Raw genomic sequence first — 22,425 nt, forward strand, 5'->3', positions numbered from 1 at the left:
GCAAGGGGAAAAGTGTCGTGGAAAGGCAGAATAATGACCTATTGACAAGGCGGTTGTGTGCGCGGGGACAGTAGAGGGATAATTTCACCAAAAAAAGGGGGGGAAATGCAAAAAATGTGAACAGGAAAACGAAGAAAAAAATGTCTCCTCCCCTTTTCCTCTCTCTCCACGTATGCTCCCTCCCACCTTTCTTTCAATCTCTGTCCCTCCCTCTCTTCTCTCCTTCATTCCTACCCTGCATGCATGCACTCACACACACACACACACACACACACACACACACACACACACACACACACACACACACACACGATGACTGATGCCTTCTCCCTCCTTCTCTTGCATTCTCGTTTTCTCTCTCTGCAGCACTGAGACTTTTGTGTGTTTGTCCTCTCTGCATAGCGTACGGTGGAACCGGTTCTGCACAGCTCCAGCAGAGCACTGTGAGGAAAAAGTACAGGATTAGTACTTTTTCCTCACAGCGTTGATATCCTTTGTCCATAGGGCATGTTTCCCTTCAAAGTCCTGAGCGTGGAAGGGGTGAAGAAAAGAGCAATGGTGTCTGAGGAAGAGGAGATGAGGCAACAGCGGATAAAATGTGACGAGACTGGAGTGAAATAGAGATGCAAGGCTGCAAGTCAAGAGGGAAGGCACTAACTCGAGAGTGAGGAAGAGAGGACAGAGAGGAGGAATCAAGTTGGAATCGGGAAAGAAACGCGGGAAAAGGTAAAAAAAAAAGGGGGCTGACTTATTCGACATAAGCTTAAATTATTATGTTAGAAAGAAAAGTAATCACATACACACATTATTCCCGTCCTTTATCATTTTCGATGTCTCTCTCCTGAATTTCTGTGTTCGGTTCTTCTATGGTTTCTGTTGGTTTTGTGTAACTAAAGTCATTTTCCTTCCTCCCACTCCCGCTGGAACATTTTTGCCTGTCTCCACGCTTCTCCCGTAATCCAGCCATGCCTTTTTTCTCCTGTATGTGCTTGACAGAATATGTGTGTTTGCTGAAAGAGTTCTTGCCAGAATTCAAGCTCGGAGTTCGTCAGAGACTGCAGTTGGTTTTTGGGCCCAGTTGTGAGGACGAAGGGGAAGGAAGAACAGGGTCTTGGCACTCACTTTTGTGCCATTATTGTGTGTGTCAATCACTGTCTTTGAGAATCTTTGACTGTTAGACACTGAATGCCTTTGGCCTAGTTTTGGTTCTTAGTTTCGGCTGATATGGAACTGTTAAAAAGATGAGACAAAGTATTTGAATTATTTGGCTATCATCCTCCCTACTCTGGAATTGACACGTCCCACCCTCTACTTCCCCTTACTGTTTGTTTGTGCTCTCAGTATGTGTCCCTGTTACTCATAACCAGACCTCATCTGTATGTCTCTCAGTGTCCACTAACACCTAACTTACTGCTCTAAATACCTTAATGCTCTGTCCCCATGCAGCTCTCACCTCATCCTGGCTGTCCTGCTTGCTCTCAGTGTTTCCTCCATTGTTTAATATCGACAAGTTGCTGTTGTCCCCGGGTGTATGTGCTTGAGGACCGGTGATATATCCTCAGTCTATCCGTGCTCTTAACAAGCTTGTCCATCGTCATGGAGACCTGATAGGAGCTTTCAGTCCCTGTTCCCCTGACTGAAACAAACTCACAAAGATACCGCGGTTCTCTCTCTGCCAGGCTGCGCCATTTGGCAGAGGGCAAAAAAAGGGTTTTCCTGATCGGTGGATTCAGAGGGTGACTGTGGTGGTTACCGTATATCTGAATGCAGGTTTAACTTGAGGCTTAATACTGGAACTGAAGTCCCAGACAGCCGACCTTGATGATTGGTGGTTGTCTTGCACCCATAGTTGGGAATTAGCAAAAGCTAGCTAGCAGAATGGGTTCATGTTAAAGACATTTGTTTTTTGGTGGAACTAGGTGAGGTAAAAAACTGGTTTATCAAACACTGACTGTGATAGTATCCATGGTCAAATACAGAGATACTCAGATGCTCACTGGGCCTCATTCATGCTAACAAATTTAATTTTGACTTGAGCATTGAGTCTTAAAGTTAAAAGATGAACTTGTCAGTCCCCTTGACCAGTGAAACTCAAGTACACCATTATGTCATTATTTATGTAACCTATTTGAGATATTATTAAGCTATTTCCATTCAGTTACACTGAAGAAAATTATATGAAATAGCATATAAAGTGCAAGTAATAACAAAATATACACAATATGCAAAATATACCAATTATATTTTCTAGACTGTTTTGGCTAAAAAGAAACAAATCAAACAGTTGATGTTGCACCAATAGCTGATATGCTGATGGTGCATGGACTATTTTCGTTATCAATTAATCTACCAATTATTTTCTTAAATAAATAAATAGATAAAAATGTCAGAACAAAATGAAGAAATGTCAATCACAATTATCCAAAGCCCAAATTGAGGTTGTCATGTTGCTTTAAATTGTTCAACTAGCAGTCTAAGACCCCAAACATTCACGTTTGAGAAGTAAGGACTAGAGATTTTTCTTTTACTAAAGAAATAACTGCTAGATAACAGGTGTGGCATACTGGCCTTGATGCCTGAGTGAGTGAGTGATGTGATGTTATCCAGCAGTGGGAGCTCGATGTGGCACTTTAACCTGCACAACTAAAAGTGGAGTCACTACAGTTATTATGTGTCCACCACACTCAACTGACTCTGTCGGTCTCCTGTGGCCTAAATACACCTGACAGTTGACAGACCTTCTTTTGGTATCAAACCACATTTTTACAAATTTACAGTTTTGTGCTGATAAAACATTAAACCCATATTTTTTTTGTATTACTTGGTCTAATGCTTGTAGAATATAGCCTGCTGATAGTTTGCATACAGCTCTGACTGCTGATTATTTGGATATTCTGTTATGCTAATGATATGCTTGCAAATATACATATGTGGTTTGTATACACTTTATGAATCAAATAGTGACCTTTTTTTATTTAAAACAGAGAATAATAAACCTTCAGTGAAGGAAGCCCACTGATTGCTATTGTGGCATTAGGACATATCATAGCAAATGAGAAGTAGAGGAGTTTAGTACATCTACAAAGCACCTCTTCTTTATAACAATACTGAATACTTTGGCAGAAATAATGGATAGCCTTGGCTATTATTGTACTGACAATGATCGTATCGGTTATTTAAAACCTCTTCAACTTGAGGCCGCCACTTACTGATCCCAGCACATCTAAACTTTAGAGTGCAGAGAAAGCCATTAATGTGTTTCACGTTATAAAACATAACTCGGCCTTCGCTATCAATTATGTAGCTCTGGTGTGAAAAGAACGGGAAAAGGGCCACACACAACAGGCAAGCGCGACCCGGCGTGGAGAGAAAGTGCTGCACCATGTGACTGCTGTGGATGTGCTAACGCTCTCTCATGGTCTGAGTGAGAGCTATTCCCCCCAGACTCAGTGTTCCAGTTGCATCAGTGTTTGTCTGCCTTCTCTAGGACATGGGCTGAAATGGGGCTGAATCTAAGAGAGCTCCATCTGGATACCCATAGGGTTTTCCTACTTCATATTCACAGTGCTGATACTGTTTCTCCTTCTCGCACACATCACAAATTTTTAAACCAGTTTGAATCTCTGACTGACTTGAGGTTCTTATATTTTGTTTCAGTTACGAGAGGTGCACTTCTTGATATTATTGTCAATTGTTGATGTCGTTGATATAGTGTGAGATATTACTACAGATGTTTATGTCTCTGTTGAGGTATTGAATTTTATACATATTTTGAATTTTGAAAAATTTACTTTTTACTCCACTACAGTACATTTATCCGACAGCTGTAGGTACTACTTAAAGGTTCTCACTAAACATATGATTATCTTGTAAAATATTATGAATTTTATAGATTAACCAACCCAATTAGCTCTACTTCTAGCAAATAGATTAACATACTCCTTACATGTTAATACATAAATAATAATAACAATACAATATCATACAAAATCTAACACTCAGAAACAATAAAATAAGAAGTACTTGATACTTGATACTAGGATATTATGTTACTAAGACTCGCAGGACTTTTAATTAAAACAATTTAATTAAACAGAATATTTTTAAAGTGAGGTATTGCAACTTTTACTTGAAGGACCAGTGTGTAAGATTTTGTGGCGTTTTAGCGGTGTAGTTTACAAACCCCTCGCCTCACAATCCAGTTCCAATCATGTGGGAGAAACTATAGTGGTCAGTCGCAAAAAATATCAAAGGCCCTATCTAGAGCCAGTGTTTGGTTTGTCCATTCTGGGCTACTGTAGAAACATGGCGGTTCAACATGGTGGACGCTGCAGAAGAAGACCCGCACAGTGTTTCTTATTTCCATGTGATTATACACTTGAACAAAATCATACCTATGAACGTTTTATTCCATTTCTGTCACTAGATCCTCCTAAATGTTACACACTGGACCTTTAAGTAGAATATCTGAATACTTTTTCCCCCACTGATGAATAATATGTTTTCACTCTTATTTTACTCACAGGACCTTGGTATTATACTCAGTATATACTATACTTGCACAACAGTTTAAAGAAGAGACTATTTGAAGTAGAGTTAAATTGATACATTCGTATATTTGCCGATATTAGCATATCACAGATATATTGTTATCAGCTTATATGTTAGCCAGTAAGTATAGCAGTAATACAGAAATGTTTGACATGGTTTAGAAAACAGAGGAGATAACTGAAAAGATTATTGAAGTTTATTTTTCAGCTGTAAAATGTCCCAGTCAGCACACAAATTAGTCGCAATTCTACAAGACCAAAAATAACTATGAGCCAAAATGTCGTGTTTTTTAGGCTCAACTTTCAATATCTGTATCAGCTTCAAAAATCCACTACATAGGGGCTAAGGCAGGTAGCACATAATTAAAATCTGGTCTCTATAAATATATACAGTATATATACATAAACTATCTAAATTATGAGTAAATACTATGGATTAAAGGCAAAGAAACCCCCCCAAAAATTGGGTTGGGTTGGGTTGTAACTTGCACTATAAGAATAGTTTCTAAAATTATAATCTAAAAAAATCTAAAAAAGTAATCTTGCATACCTTTTTGCACTGAAGTAAATATTAATGCCACTTCTCTCAGATCACACACTTCTAAATCATCTCACTCAGCTTACAGCTACAGTAGTCAAGTTTTTATGTAAATATCTTCATCTGAGATCTGTGCTGTCCTCCACCATCCAAATTCACCCTAATTGCTTCCACTCTCTTCCAGAAAGACTTGGTTCAGAAAAGCTCCATTTACATTTGCATGGATATTTTGCTCTTCTTTATCCTCTCATATCCTTCAGCATAAAGAAATCAAAGTCAAATATGAGTGTGCTGAGTGAAGTTTGCTTGCATCATGTTACATGATTTCTGGGTCTTTAAGCATTTGGTGATCAGGTGTGGAGTGAAGCTGTACCACGTTGAATAATCATGTTTGTTTCTGTTTTTCCTCCCTTTAACTGTAATGTTAGAATCTCAGCCAGTTGGTATCAATAGTTTCCTCATGCAGGGCCAGGTGGCTGCCGAGTGCATTCAGATGGAGGCAGAGGTGGCAAGGTGGGGGTTAATATTTGCAGGCTGTAGGAATGTGTTTGGAGTCAGCAGTGAGAATTCCTCAGTTCTGCATTAGTAGGTCTCAGCATTGCCTCTTACCTCTCCAAACTATCTCGATGCCCTCTTTTCCCCTCTTTCCCTGTGTCTGCCTCTTCCCTCTACCACCCTGTCTCACATTTGATCTCCTTCTTTGTCGCCATTCCTACCTTCGTCTCGTTCTTTTTCTTCCAAGTTCTGCCACAAGTTTTGATCCTCACCATCTCCCCTCTCCTCTCAGGCTCTTTAGATGTGTCACAGACATCTTAAGGGCCTCAGGAGCTGGGGGTTGGGTAAAAAGCGAGAGATACTGTGTGTGAGTGTGATGATTCTAGCACAGTGCTCTCTACTGCTGGCCTAGTGTCCTCTTCAGTACTTCAGTCATGTATGATTTATGGAGCAGGTTCCTGAGGAATGGGCTTTGTTGATGTCATCAGGCATTTTCTATTCATATCTTCTCATGAGTTAGATCAACTGCGGACCAGGAAGTAGTCACCACCTGCTCAAACAGTCACAGTCATCAGTGTCCTATCAGGAATTATGATTCAATTCAATTCAATTTTATTTGTATAGCGCCAATTCATAACAGAAGTTATCTCAGGACACTTTTCAAATAGAGCAGGTCTAGACCGAACTCTTGTCACATGTTCGGATAAAATCAGGAAAAGAGTCATAGAGACAAATTAACATCTGAATTAAAGGTGAAACAGTTCTTAAAGCGATCAATATTTTTAGGAATATACTGATTTGCTTTTCTTTTGAGAGTTAGATGTGATGATCTCATATCTGTCAGTTAAATATAACACTATATAGCCAATAGTTGGTTAGCTTAGCTTAGCACAAAGACCGGAAACAGGGAATCAACTACCCCGACTCTCCAAAAGAAACAAAAATCTTTTATACAGATTAAACACATACGTGTTAATAGGTGAGCTTTAGACGTGCTGGTAGGTACATTTTTTTACCTTTCAACTTGTTTCCAGTCTTTGTGCTAAGCTAACAGCTAGGCGTAGCTTCGTATTTGGTCCATGAGAGTGGTATTGATCTTCTCATCCAAGTCTCAGCAAGAAAGAAAATAGTGAAGTGCATTTGATTATTAAACAGTTTTTATATTCAAATAATTATTTAAATCATTCATCTAGCAAATTTGCCAAACATTTGCGGGTGTCAGCGTATCAAATTTGAGAGTTTTTCTCTTCTGTATGTTAATTGAATATCTTTAGCTTTTGTAGTTTGCTTGAACAATTATTCAGTCATTTGAAAAAATAATGCGTTAATTAGTTGTAACCCTAAAAAGTACATTAGATCAAGTGATTTTAAGTGTCACTACGTCTCCTCTGGCAACATATTGATGGCATTCACAAGGCTCTTCATTATGCTTTGCAGTGATACACATGCTCTGCAGTGGCGTCGGAGGTGTCAGCTGCCTGCGTCACACAACAACACCCTCGAGTGTGCCAGTTCTCTGGTGCCAGACAGAGAGGAGGAGAGGTGGGTACAGTGTGAAGACAAGACAGAGTGGAAAAGAAAACATGAAGGCACAAAGAAACGGGCAGAGAGATAGAGACAAGTGGGTGAAAAGGGAAGAGAGAAAGCGTCTGAGGGAGGAAAGGAGAAAAACGAGGAAGGGGAAGAGGAGGTGGAATCTTTTGTGTTCATTGTCTGTCTACTCAGTGAATCATTAGAAAATTAACCTTGTGGTTCAGGGCGCCAACAGTCACCTCCACGGCTCCTATAAGCAATAAAAAGTAATCAGTCCGATGGCGAGTTTCAACTGGTTAAAGTGAAGTGATGGTCTGTAAACATTACACATCGGTATAAGTCAACTTTTACTAGTCCAAACATACTGAAGTCAGTAGTGGAAGTAAAACCTGCCATTGCCGGCTGTTCTTTGGTCAGCGTGGGTTGTCAGGGTCGCATCTGTAAGATGAAAGAAGAGGCTGCGGTTGGTTGCTTCCACAGAGGGATGGAAAGGTCAGGAAGTGGCCCCAGCACAAACACCAGACTCATTGTTCAAGTTCAAGGTAACACTGAATGGGGTTTCATTCAGTTAGCTCAGCTCTCCGTCCTCTGATAAGTTACTGTTTTTAAAAGGGTCGTAATTAGAGGAAAACATCGCCTTTGGCTACGTCTGTCATTGGTGTCGCGCTGTTATAATTGTTAACTAATTATGTCAATTTTATTTATTTAATTAGGGTTTTTGATTGGGCAGAGTATTGCCGGCTGTTTGGCTTAAAAGAATTGGCTGTAGAGTATTTTTATTTTTTTTTAAATGTGTGTGTGTTCTTCCACGTGGCCAGTGCTCAGGTGTGTCCACTCTCTAACCTCTCAGACAATGAACAAGGTCACAGCCAGAGGGTAAGATGTCAGGGCAGCATTTCCCCTCCTCCACCTCTCGCAACCTCCCTCCCTCACTCTCTGTTGTGTCCGTTCAGTCGTCAGCTCCTCATTAACTCCTCACAGGGGATTTCCTGTTCGCCTCCTTCACTTCCCTGTTCCTGTTCAAAATGGAAAATAGCATATTAGCTCTTTTTACAAAACATGAATAATTGAACCCTTCACTGTTATTGTGCTGAATATGCAAGCTAACTGCCTTAAAGTTGTAACTACACTCTAGGAGTGAAAAAGAGTGAGCCAGCTGCAGTGCCCAACCTATGGGAAGTCTAGGCCTGCTGTAATTGATGACTTTGTGCTCTCAATGAGCACCATACAGCGTACACATATACGCGCAAACACATAATTCAGAGTCTGACTCACCCCCTTTAACAGAAAGTCAATAACAATGCAGGAATGATTAATCAGTCCCTCTCTGGCCCCTCCCTCTCTACTCACCACCTTCCACTCTCTCTTCTCAACCCCACTCACCCTCTCTCAGCTTAGTATTGATCTGAATGCATTTGCTTCCCATTTATCCGTTAGCCCCCCCCCCATCACGTAAACACTGCCACTGCATCGAGCGGTCACAAAGAACCTTTTACACAAAATTGTCTCCCGTGCACGCAAACAACACACACTCGCAAGCGCGCCCACGTGCAGCACCAGCAAACACAGCATGCACGCCATCTGATACTCTGATAGGTACCACACTGAACTGCACTGCACGGGGGGATTTGGCTTGATTATTCTGGAGTGCAAATTAGTAGAGTCCTTTTCATAGGGCAGGTGCATTATGTGTGTGTATTTGTGTTTGTATGTTGTACATACATTAGCCTAAACACAAGGCAGCCTTCTTAAAGGTTTAACTGACAGCTCATAGGACCCCCCTGCTTCCCCCCTTACCATTCTGGTTGGTGGCACACAGGTTGCCATGACACCAGACTGTTTTGTCTGCCCTTTGACCTCTTTAAGGGGTGCTGTGGTCAATCAGGCATTACATGTGAGGGGCAAATTGAAGAGAGGAGAAGGAGGGGGGGGTGCATTTCCTCTGTAAAAAATGAGGTCCAAAAGGTTCCTCTATACATCCGCTTTGTACAGAGCAGAAGGTGGGGAGCCTCCGAGAGGCTCACAGTGAAACAAAGACACATGTGCACATACAGACATGGCAGCGCTTTGCAAGGGTAAATGAACTAGGCTGGAGCTCCCAGGGGGTGGGGAGTTATTATGCTCATTGTGCAGTCGGCCAGCTAAAGCTGTTTGGCTGCTTCTTTTGAAGTTATATTTATCAAACCGGAGCAGGAGGCTTAGCACTCCAAGCTGGTGCATTGCTTTGTCCACACTGCAGAATGCATGTGTGCATTGAGATGGCTTTCAGATATCAAGATTTAAACGCCCTCAAATGTTGTGCTAAACAATCTCAGACAGGAAAAAAAGTAAGCCTGAAAGGTTTTAAGATTTTATACTACAGCGTGCCACCAGTAATGTCCTTCCCTGACACCTTGAAGGGGGGACTTAAAGCACTGAAATGATAGCGTCTAATAGAGTTATAATCCTTGTGGTAAGCAGCAAGTGTTCACAGTAAGCTTGATGTTGGTCATGTTGGGATAATTTAGTAAATATCCAAATATTTATTAATGCCATCACTCAAGAAGCAAAGCAAAACATTTGAATGTTGAGTGCATCTTTTTAAATGAGGTTAATATAATATTATTTACTCTGCAGTGTGAATTGCTCCTCCTGGTTGATATGTCAAACATTGGTTCATCTTTCATGTTATTTCATATGCTGATATTAATCGTCGGATTGAGTCCTTTGGACTGTAGATGATGTCCTGCCTATGGTGGATCTTAAATCCTTTACATTCTTTTACTAAATACTGACATTTATACACTAATAGAGTGCACACATTACAGAAAGAGCGTAAATCCTGATCTCTGTTTGCACGCCTGTCCTTTCCTCTCTCCTGTGTGTGAATAATTTGACTTTGTAGATTAGATGCTGCCTCAGTGCCAATGAGATTTAAAGATTAAAATACAGCAGCATTAAACACAGTATTCTCTTCCAGTTATTATAAAATTACTCAGAAAGTGACGGTGAAGGTTACTTTTTGGAGCTGATGCGGTTTTCCAGAGTAGCTCATGAGTAAGTCGGGAGCTTTTCATGGTTTTGTCCAGTGACACTTCAGCTGTTGCAGAGATTGAACCTGTGACCTCTTGGTTAAACAGTCTTTCTGTTCAAGAGGCCAGCTTGTTTCCATCTAACCTCTGTGTGTGTGTGTGTGTGTGTGTGTGTGTGTGTGTGTGTGTGTGTGTGTGTGTGTGTGTGTGTGTGTGTGTGTGTCTTTTCTGTGTGTGTTTCAGTCATCCTCCACTTCATGTCTGAGGAACACCTAGCACACTTTGACAAGGTAGTGATCTCAAGGTAACCATATTTTTTATACTCTACATTTCCCTTTTCCAGCCATCTACCAATTCAAACACCTGCACAGTCAGTTTTATTTGATCTGTTGTATCTGTTAATTGTTTTAACCACATTTTTAAAGCCTAACTAGCTTCAGTAAGAATAGACTATATCCATTATATTTGTTGCATTTCTTCTTACAAAGCAGCAATGTCGCTCAATATATACACTCAAATGAAATATTAGTAGATAAATAATGATTCAAACCTTTGGCAACCAATAATACAAGTTGCAGAATGTCATGAAGAGAAAAATCCACCTATTATCAGGACTTTGAGCATTCAATATTATTTTTGTGTCTTATGTATATGCAATAATGCACTGACTGAATCTCATTAATGCAATAGGATTCATGTTCAAGTGCATTTTAAAAGATGCAAACAGTTTAATGTCCAAAAGTAAATTCATACACTACCAGATATATTTTTCATTTGCAGCCTGGATCCCGTTCAAGTAAGAATAACAGTAAAAGATGCTTCATTTTTGCATTTTTGTAGGTCAGAGTGTCCTTACTCACAAAATTTGCACAATTCTCAAATGTCTCTTTGAAAGGCTTTAAGCCAAAGGACTAGCCCACACAAATAGATATATAGAGATACACACATTTGTTGACTAATTTAAGACCTCAAGTGTAATAGATATAAGGAGCATCAGGGCTTTTATCTAAAATGGATTATTCATCAACAAATTATCTCACAAGGTAATTAAAAGTGATCAAATCAGGGTTATACAAAAATTCTATAATGTTTGCACTCATCCAATTAAACAAAGCACTGTGATGCTCTAGCTGACCAGCTGTAGAAGAGCTAAGAGCCAAATGTAATTTAGAGCTGGTCTAAAATGAGATTTAATTCTAAAGTACAAAGTAGTATTATAGTATTTTTGAAGATGCAAACACATTTCAAAGTAGGTTTGCCATTGCCTTGGTGCTGCTTTATTTGGCAATCTAAGCCAACCTGTTTTTTCCTGACCAGACACCCCCAACCACCCGATCACACAACACCTCCACCACTTTAACACAGAAATTCTTTCATCATACATTTGATTGGAAACTTTGAAAGGGAGGAGCTCTGAAAGGCCAGGCACACACCAATCCCAGCATACGTAGATTGACAGTTGTGCCATAGCAACAGTTTGGCTAGTTGCCAGGCTGTTGGGGTTGCCAGGCAAAGGGTTCCCATGGCAACATTCATTTTGCCATCTTGGTATATGAGGCTGGCGTCAACCAAAGCAGATTAGTGTAGGATAGAGCATTGCTCTCACCCATGGGGGGAAAAAAACACATGCATATTTCAGCACGTCAGAGCGTTACTCTCTAAAACTACAAACACTGAAACATGTTACCCTCATTCAGAGATGTTGTATGCATTACTACAACAAAAGGCAGAGGAAGCACAGATGTTTGATATAAAAACTGGAAAGCTTTGCCACATGTTGAAAATCAGCTGGAAGTGTACATTCAGCCATGAGTATTTCCCATCCTCCCATTACCCTTGAGTTGCATCATGTTCATTTCATCACATATGGTACAAAAGCACTGAAGGTGAAATTGTCTTATTGTGCTGACCAGTGAGTCTGTGAACATTTTCAAGGACTGTAACCATTAAGTGATATCCCAATGTGTGTCACTGTGTGTGGATAATGATCAAGAATGAGAGGAATTTTGAACTTGAAGTGAGATGCCCCATTTATGAATTAACCCAGACATTTTTCATAGTGGAGTAGTCTTTCACCGCTTAGACACTCAGACAGGCTTGCTTAAGGGTGGAGTGAGCTGGAGGGAGAGTGAGAAAGATAGCTGACATTGGCACAATTACACTGCATTTCTGCGTGATTTGACTGTGAAAATATCGCAGACGTAGAGGAGAGGAGTTTGTGGGTATGAAAAAAGGCCGGCCAGCATGTGCAGATAGAGGAGGCAGGTGGGGGAGTATGAAGACAGAGGGTGGTTAAAAGGGTAAGAGGCGGGAAATGGGGACCCATGAGGGCTAAAGCAGAGAAAAGGTTGAGTGAGCGGGAGGAGAGGAAGGGAAGGGGGGGGGGCACACTTTGGGACAGGAGAGTGAAAGGGGACTGGGAGCAGCAGACAGGAGGAGGATTAGGACTCTAAACACATACCAAAAAAAGAACGGAGGAGAAAATAGGAAACAAATTCACCTGGAAACATTTTTACAGTCATACCAGCACTTTGCCTGATTGGCTAAACGGGTTTTAAAGTCAGCTATCTAGTTTCTCCTTCTCTGTGTGTGTTTTTTCTCACGGACATTGTCAATCCATGCACAGTTCAACACGAGGTCTGTCGAAAAAAGATAGGTGCGGTCAATTATCTTAACTCCTTTTCTGTATTGTAATGCTGCTTTGTTGGAAGATGGATTCCTCAAATCCCCCATGCCAAGCAGCTTTTTCATGCAGAGAATGCAGAGCTCCCACATACGGCTCTCTTTTGTCAGCCTTAAAGACTCAGGAGATGTTTTAACTTCCCTTTTTTTATATATATTTGCAATTCTGAAGTCACCTTTCTATTGATAGCATTTGTTAATATATTTCTGTTTTGTAAAGGCTCTGCTGAAACTCTTTAAACAGCATTTACATAGCATATCATCTTGCCCCAGTTACGTCTGAATCTGTGCTCAGAGTAACGTAACACTCCTGGCTCGTAGCTTTTGGAATGTAAGATTGTGCCAGCAAACGTGGTACTGTAGCATGCAATATTTACGGCTCCTACAGAGAGAATCCACGGATAAAGTTTTCGTTCAAGAGTAATTTTTTTTTACTCTGTGTGACGTGAAGGAAATTCCATTTTGACTGTAGAGCAAAAGTCACCCAGATTTAGATATCACAGCTGACAGGGGACTTAATGGTGATGACAGTGTTATGGCAGATGACATTAAACTCCCATGAAAACCTGTCAGTTATTAAGTTGAATCCGACAGCTGATTTGCGGCTGTGTGTGAATGTATGAAAGTGCAAAGCCAAAAAATCTGGTTTAATAATGACACATTAATAACTGGTGATTTTTAAATGTTTAAGAAGAAAAAAGATACATTTTAGTCATTGCTTTCCAGGATGTGATGGGATAAGAGATTGTGCGCTTTCTGTATATAACAATGTGGACAAACCATGATTGTTCATAGACGGTTTTCAGTGCCGCTCTATTGCAGAGTCTTGTGGCATTTATAGGACAAGACACGGACAAGAAGTAGAATAGGGAAGTGAGAGGGAGTTTCCACAGTCACCAGTAGAGGGCAACAGCTCCTAAGAAATGGATGGAAATAATATGAATGGACATAGGAAATGAAGCCTTTGTAGTACCCACACCTGCATGAGAGGCTTAGATGTGTGGAAATGGATTTTCGTTGTTCTGTTCCAATGTTGTCAAACTTCAGACCAACAGTTTAGTCATAGACTTAATTATTGTTGAGACGATAGTATTTTTTGTTACATGTACACCTTCCTTCTGTATATTTGATTATGTCAGCTGCCTCATCTTTGTCTTCCACTGAAATGTATCTGCATGTATACCGTTGAGACTCCTGGTGCTTGTGTATATACTTGTTCTACATAACTTGCCTCAAGGACTTTGTGCAGCCTTAAACCTGAGCTCCTGCACTGCAGCCATTCTTGCAGCATCATGGCCACAAGAATGGTAGTATAGGTGGGTCTCTGGGACCCCAAATCGCAGAGCAATCCTCCCAACACAGTCGTGAGTGCAGATTTGCTGCCTATTTCATGTTGTAGAATAGTAACACACATTTCTTCGAGAAAAAACATATAATTCAAGCTCCTCTTTTCCTCCAAATTGATCGATAAAGCCCAGTTTATTTGCCATAACCACATACACAAATAGATGTACCACCAGCTGAGCTCAATGGAAAAAAGGCAATATTTTATAATGTCAGAGAATGAAAATTTCTTTTCCCAGATCCAAGACCGGAGGGAAAAAAACAGCATGAAATCATTCATTGGCACAACAAAACATGCACAAAGGAAAATCAAAGCAGTGAATCCCTTCTGAGTCTGTATGCCTCAGTCTCAAAACTCGCTAAATGATTTAGTGAGAAGGACATTGACTATCTGAGTATATTGCTCACACTGAAAAGAAGTGAGGCAGGAGGCAACTGGCGGGCTGGTAGACTAGAGCCAGACAAGTGTATACATAGAGTATGTACACAGACACCTTCGTCCTGCTGGTGAAGATCTTTTCTGGAGAGCAGCCTACAGTCTGTGCTCTGCAGTGTGAGGTAGTTGGTTGTATGGTTTCGCATAATAAACAGCACGGAGATAACTGTACAACCTTCTAGCTTTCCCTGCGGAGTCACTTCATGCCACGTCTAATGTACCCCCAGCAGAGAGGTAAGTATGCTGTTACTCCGCCAGAGGATCTCCTAGTGGTTAATAACATGACTCGTCCTTTTCAACTGCGACGCCTTTTAGATGCTCTGCCCTTCGGGCAAAGTCCTACCTTCCCCTGCTTGAGCTGGTGTGTCATTCTGCGTGCAATGTTTGTAGCACCTGGACATGTTTGTCAGGACGACCACCTGCTGCTTGACAGGTTGTTGGTTATACACTGGCAATCAGTAGTTCCTACTGCAGCAGAAATACCTTCAAGAGAGGACGCTGGACATCCATTTTAACCAAGATCCTACTTTGAGGTCAGAGGGAGGGACTGTTCGAAACTTAGTGTGGGGAGAAGGGCTGAATTTTTTTGTATTCTTTTTTTATTTGTATTTTCTTGATATTTTTTTGCACCCTCCCTTTGGGAAAAACTGAAATATCTAATATCCCAAGACAACATATTTATGGAAAACATAAAGAAAAAGTATTAAAAGTCCTGCTGCTCCCTACTTATGACGAAAGGGTTGCTAAATAAATTCCCCAAATGACAGAAAATAAAGCCCTGATACTGAGACACGATGGTTTTCCTCTGCATATGGATAAACTGGGGCTACTACCCCCACTGACATTATATTTTTACACACACATGCTACTTCCGTGTAACCACTTTGTGCTGTTCTCTGCATTCACGCCAACACACACTATCACAATCATTTTTCCAGTTTCATTACCCCCCAACCTCCTCCCCTCACCTCCCTTCCCCCTCAGTATGTCAGACTGGTGGTTGAGACAGCAGCCATCTGCAGTGCGTTATAGCCAGCTCTCCTCCCCTCCTGGAAGTAGGGAGAAAAAGGGGGCATACATCAGAATTGTGCTGATTCGGCACTGTCAGTCGTAGCGTTCTTTATCATCCACCGCACAACACTGCTCTCCTGCCAGGAGAGACAGCTGAACGTCTGACAGTTGCAAGGTGTGTGGGGCAAGGATGATGTACTATGAGCTATCGGCCCTGCCCCCCTCTCTCTCTCTCTCTCTCTCTCTCTCTCTCTCTCATATACCAATATAGTAAAAACTGTTTATACCAGTGACCGGTTATTCTTGGCTCATTTTCCAGTATGGCTGCACCCTGTGCATATGTGAGAGCAGATTTGTTATACGGACATATTCTCATACATCCACATGCACATATGCTCTAAAAAGCAGTCATTCAAGGTTGGAACCATGAGTAAAACACCACAATCGCATCAAGGGTTCCTTGAAGCACCCTAAAAATTCTTACATCTCTCTCTGTAAAGCATGGTTTACCCTTCTTTTTCTTCTTTTTTTGTGCTTTTGTGCACATACACTACTTAACAAAAACAGGTGTGATGAGGAGTGTGATGCCCAAAAAACGATGCTGTCTCCTATCTCTCAGGATTTAACAGAGAACTAGAGCATCCCAATCCTGAGACAGACAAGGCAGACACCATTCCAGACTGATGATGTCATCCCTGTGAAGCACTCCCAGTGCTTTGTCTCTCAGTGGCACTGCAGAGTGCAGCCGCAGGCATGCACACACACTTACACACCCAGACACACACACCTGTCTGCGACATTCAGCATTTGTCACTCAGGTTCGGACACTGCTCGTGCCAAAGAGACCTGCTTTTTCTTGTTTTTTTAAGCCAAACTGGCGACCAGATAGCCACTGTCTTGCTAAGGCTCAAATGTAGTCTTCTAGCAAGAGGACAGACAGAGGAGAGCTCCTGCACTCTATAATCTATTCACAGTCAGAATCTATGTGTTGTAAATGTAAAGGAATTTGTCTTGGTGACATTAATGCGGGATCAGATAGAATATATGTGCTGCGCAAGCACATATTGCATAGGAACTCACATTCAGTGCAAAGGGACGGTGCAGAACACGCTGTACACATATCACAGCAGATAGTGTAAACACATGCAGCATGTTGTTTCTATGCAAATTTAGGTGCCATGGCATTACAGTATGATTGCAGATACGGAGGAGGATGAGAAGAGCCTGTAGTGCATCGGGGCTGTGAATAAGACAGTTATACAGAATAGGATCAAAGCAGGGAATAAATTCAGCTGTGCAGAGTATGTGTCTAGAATACCTGCTGCCAAAGTGACACAGACTCGTCTATAGGCTACATAATGAATATTCATGAGGTATTATGAATGTATAGTGTTGTGTTTTTATCCTAACCTACATTTCTGAAAGGTTGGATCCTCGTCTTGCATATTTATGAAAAAGAAGCCTCATCTGAAAGCGTTTTGGAAGAAGGTGAAGATGAGTTTGTCTCAGTTGATTCCCATCATATGTAGTTTGTCAGTTCTTGCTTTTCAGGGAGAGGGCTTTTAAAATTCTCACTAAATTCTTCTATAGATTTGTGTGCTTGTCACCGTATTTTTCTCAATTTCATACCTTTATTTTTTGTTAGCCTCTGTGTTAAGCAGCTATCCCTCAGAGACGTGTTATCACAGGCCTCAGTCACTGCTTGTTCCTTTAGGCCAAAGTGAATGTATTTTCTTTCTCTGTTTACCCTCATTTGCTCCAAATGTGTGACACATTGGTGATATTCTCTGTTGTACAACATGGTCAGAACACTTTAGGGCAGTTAATGATGCTTACACATCAAGTGTAGTGTTTATGCTCCATCTCGCTGAACAGACAGCCAATCAGTGGGTCTAAATTAGATTTACTTTCATTTCTGAATTTCCCTCAGGGCCGTATGATTCTGTTATCCAACAAACACAACTGCAACTCCCTGTCCTCTTGCAGAGTAGCACAAATATTAGAATCAAACTGCCTTTAGACATGGGGACTGACTGAGCAACCCATCAGAAATATGAAACATAGAAAAATATCAGACAAATGAAAAATATTACACAACTTTAAATATGCAAAATTGTTGCAATTTCTTTGTTTATGCATGCAACACAAAGCGTGGGTGTGCATGCAGGGTTTTTTTCCCCTCAATATTTCATTGCGATTAAACAGCCTCCATTTCAGCAACCGTCTGGATTGGTTTGGTTGTACCGAACAGCAAACTGCATATTGTCCACCTCTGATGTTAAGCTGTATAATCAAGACACATTCTTGTAATTGGCAAAGCTTTCCACGATGGCTTTATTTAGTGTGTTTGATGTCACTCCAGCTGCAATTTACAGTTGTGTTGGAGCAACACCATAAATCCTGTAATCAATTTGATGATGGTATGATTGCTGTACACATAGGAGGAGGCAGTAATGTCAGGCTCTCAGGTTCATGAGACTCCTGGGCTTCATATTTTCTCTCTATTCTCATCCTATTAGAGATTCTGACCCTCCCCCTCCATCCCCACTTTCTGCTAGCCTCTCTGCCACCCTACCTCCCTCCCCCCACCATCTCCCTCTCTCTCACACACACACACACACTCTTCCTCTCTTTCATAGACACACACACACACATACAAACACACATACATGCACTGACTGCACTCTTATTCACTCTCTCTTTCCATCTCTTTCACATTCACACACATAGCTTGCAGACTGGATTGTGTGGTAGTGTGTGTGTGTGTGTGTGTTGGGGGGTGGGGGGTGGTGGGGGTAACTGAGCCAGTAGAGACGAGAGACTCGAAAAACGTGAGAGGGAAAAGAGGGAGATGGAAGGATGACGACTAGAGAGTCTAAAAGAGGGAGAGAGAAAGGAAAAGAAGACACTTTGAGGTACAACGAAAGCAAAGGGAGACGACTAGAGACCATGAATGCAGCACGGAGGGTAAATGAGTGTGTATGTGTGTGTGTGTGTGTGTGTGTGTGTGTCATCTGTAAGTGTTGGATAGCATGTGCAGGGGGAGGTTTCGTGTGTAAGAAGGCATGTGAACGCACAAGTAAGCAAGCTTTTTTTCTCTTCTTTATTTTTCCCTTGTTTGCAGCTCTGTGCGTTTGCGACGGCAGCCCTGCAGAGACAAAAGGTGAGGAGCTGTATGGATGTAAGTCAGGTAGGTAGCTAGAGAGCAGAATAATGGAATCAATACTATTGTCTGTAACCTACCTGCCGCTGGGCTCTCTGTCTGGCCCCGGCATAGACCATCAGAGAGGGAGAGAGAGAGCTAAGAGGAAACAGGCTCACTCTGACTGGGAAAGAAAAGGAAAGAAGAGGCTGGCTGTAAAGGTGATTGTCTTTTCTTTTTTTTTACATTTTCACTCACAAAGTAAATGTAGATTAAGGATTGTATGTTTATTTTTTAGGGAGAGATTGCATGCATTTTTATCTGAAACTTTTTTATCACTAATTCTTCACATCTTTTCCTTTGGCAGTCATGTTGTATGTGCATGCATGTATGCTCTCTTCTAGCTGTATTTATATTTGTAGTGTAAATGTGACATTCTGTCTGTGTTTGCACACATTGAAAAGGCTTTCAATTAGTGTATAGGCTGCATGTTGTCGACAGGTCACGTCTGCGTTTTGTGTTTGATTTGCGGCTTGTTATAATTCTCACTTTCCTTAAACACCTCATTTGTAAATCTGATGATGAAAAAAATACGCCTGAACCTCGTAATGATCATATTCAGGCAGGTAAATTAGTAAAATTGAAGGAATTTTAATGTTATGACTGGCAGTGTAGTACAATATGCATTCACACCTGACTCAATTATGAATGTGTTCACACAGTAATTTCCATCTCTGTTGTGCATAATTAATTCACAGTTTTATTGATACTGACATGAATGTATTTTAAACAAACCTAAAAAAGCAACCTCTGCTGCAGACAAATTCATAATTCATTTCTATCTGTTTGTCTATTTGTAAGTTATGACAAATGTCTACTATTCCCTCTTGTCTGATCCAGCTGCCATGTCTGTCACATGCGACATTAACTGAGACAATCTCAAAATCACACCTCTGTATTCCAAAATCTTGAGGCCTGCAGCTCATGAAGTCGACCTGTAGGTAAAACCTAATGTGCATTAATGCAGTTCAGTTTGATGCAGGTTGTGACGCAGGCACTTTGAAACCCTTTTTCACATTGACACGGAGGTGTTTTACATGATAAAATCTTGCTGCCCTGACATAAAATGTGCTAATTTCCCTTTCCTACAGCATATGAACATATTCAGTCTTCCCCAGTCAGTATGTGTCATTCTGTCTGTCTACCAGTGGGTGGCGTTGGCTTGTAATATTTCTACGCAATACATTTTTCTTTCTCTCACCACCAGAAAATTTTACATTGATATGTTGGATTTATGAAAAATTACAGTTTGATATTGTTGCAGTTTGACAGAGTGTCATTACATCACGTAATTTACAGGTGGATTAATGTCTTATACCCTCCCCCCTCCTGTCTTCGTAATCATCGAAAACTAGTTATATCGTAACCGGTGAGTCAGATCCTGTCTTGCTCTAAATATTGGACTGAAACAATATTGTATGACAAGGTAATAATAAACATTTGGTCTGTATATAACTGTAAATTCATCTAGACTGTAACTCTGTTTAAATTGTCTTACCCAGACAGTCATACCTCAGCAATTATGAGTAAATTACCCCTTCTATGACACATAAGTTATGATTTAGGCAAAGATTCTGCTATTTATGTGTCTTACATAGAGTAAAGAGTTAGGGCGGTTATTAAGAACGAAAGAAAAATGTCCCTTTCTTTGAGGAGTAAGTTATGTTCTAGACTGTAACTCTGCCACTAATGTTTCATACGTACTTATGACGCTGATTTTTAAAGCCCTTTCGGCTCATTGATCTCCGAACAGCTAGGTGACACCATAATTTGTCAGCGCTAGCTCAATAAATCAAATGTTCAAAATGCACAAGACATTTAACAACAGTTTGAAATTAATCTCCTAAATGAATTGTGTCTCCTCCACAACGTGCTCAACTGCTGCACTGCTGACATTATTTGAGCCTTTCTGTGAAATGTTACTTTGCTTGTCATTGCTGCACTATGAGGTACAAGACTAATGTGGATGAAATGTAGACAAATATGGGATTATCGTGTTTTACTTGAACTGATCAGTTTTGCCTCTGTTCTGCAGCAAACCAGGAGAGCGGTCGGTGCCGCAGAATCCAAATGTCAGATGAGGTCATGTCTTTGTCTCGGTGCAGCGACTCTGCGGCTCTTTCTTTCAATACGTTTCATCTCAGCGTTGTTTTTCTGTAGCTTACATTAAACTGCTAATTTTAAGATTTTAAATTGCTCCGTATTTAAACCCTTCCTGTGTATTTTAATTTCACAGTATGCCCCTCTGTCCCTGAGACCCTTAACCTGTGAGGTCAAAGCAGGTCACAGGTGAGGTCCTCGGGAACAGGGCTGCATTCAGTTTCAACGTCCTAGAAAAAAGGAGCATTTTGTAAAAACATTATTACTGAAAGTCATGTTTTAATGTTTGACGTGTCCTTTGATATTCTCACCATCCTTCAAAACTATTTTAAACACAAGAAAACTCACATTTTCTTCTGCCTCTAATGTCTCCAGCTGTCTGTTCCTTCAGTATATGTTTACCTGTCATGTCATGATCAAGAGTTGTCAGGTTGTACAAGAAGAAGAAGATCCCTCCTCCCTACAGCACAGACACTCTCAGGGGGCCAACGCTATTGGCTGGCTTTGTGTTATATCCCTCAATGGGGGCCAATAGGAAGACAGCCAAGGGTTGTGACCCCGTCATTTATGTCAACTACAAAAATCCGTGGAGTTATTGGTACATCGTGTGCATGTTTCTGCACTTCTACTACTTTGTACTGGAAAAGTATATCTGTGTTTTATGTATGGTAATAAAATATGTCAAGAAAAAGTTGTTGTTATGTGTGATTTCATGAAAAAAAATGTGTCTCATCCCTAAAAACACACAGATGTTAAACATGCGATCTAGACGGAGCAAAATGGCTCAATTTTTACACGAAGCAGCGGTTTCTTGAATATAAAGTGACAACATCTTGCGAAGATGATTCCCTTTTCTCATTTGTGAAGTGAAAACCATCTTCCACAGAAATAAAGCTGTAAATGAGCAGATTTTATGCTCTTATAAATGCTCTGGACGTGCATTAACATGTCACAACACATGCTCGATGCAAACAGACACAATTAAATGCACTCCAACACACAAACAAACACATACATATCTGGGATTTTTCGTGTCTGACCAGCCTGACAATCTAACTGACTTTGGCAGTCCTAGAGCTGACTCTTCCCTAATATTGATTGGCTTGTCTGTGTGGAGACAGATGAATGCATTAGTACCCAGCTCACCCTGCCACTGAAAATATATTAAGTTCATGTATTAGGCACCCTGTCTGGTTGCCATGGAGATGCACCAGGAGTGAGGGACCAGGGAGGAGAGGGGGTGGGGGGAGGAGGAGGATGGGAGACAAGCGGGGGATACAGGATGTGATGAGGCAGTCGACTTGATTTGTAGTCCCGCTCCCTCTTCCTCTTTCTCTGCCTCTCTCTGTCACTTGTGTCCTCTCTTACCTCTTGCACCTGCTTTCCCCTTTGCTTTTCCTCTCCTCTTTGTCTCTCATCACTTCATTTTCTTGTTTCTCGAACATTCTTTTACTGATACTTTTTGAATTTTCTAAACTCCACCGACTAGAATATACATTTTCTCGTTGATCACTATTGTATTG

General features: G+C 41.0%; 1 long non-coding RNA gene across 3 annotated transcripts; it reads left to right on the forward strand.

Annotated features, from left to right (window-relative positions):
- The first annotated feature begins 253 nt into the window (after window positions 1-253).
- LOC127366590 (uncharacterized) lies at window positions 254-21,593 on the forward strand. 3 transcript variants are annotated; one of them, XR_007885333.1, is made up of 4 exons: window positions 254-726; window positions 7,021-7,125; window positions 10,371-10,431; window positions 18,725-21,593. It is a non-coding gene; the product is annotated as an uncharacterized LOC127366590 (long non-coding RNA). The 3 variants fall into 3 exon arrangements; XR_007885332.1 differs by lacking the exon at window positions 7,021-7,125; XR_007885334.1 differs by lacking the exon at window positions 7,021-7,125 and having other exon boundaries at window positions 10,371-10,417.
- The last annotated feature ends 832 nt before the right edge of the window (window positions 21,594-22,425 follow it).

This window comes from Dicentrarchus labrax, unplaced genomic scaffold, assembly GCF_905237075.1.
Source record: "Dicentrarchus labrax unplaced genomic scaffold, dlabrax2021, whole genome shotgun sequence".
Classification (NCBI taxonomy): domain Eukaryota; kingdom Metazoa; phylum Chordata; class Actinopteri; family Moronidae; genus Dicentrarchus; species Dicentrarchus labrax.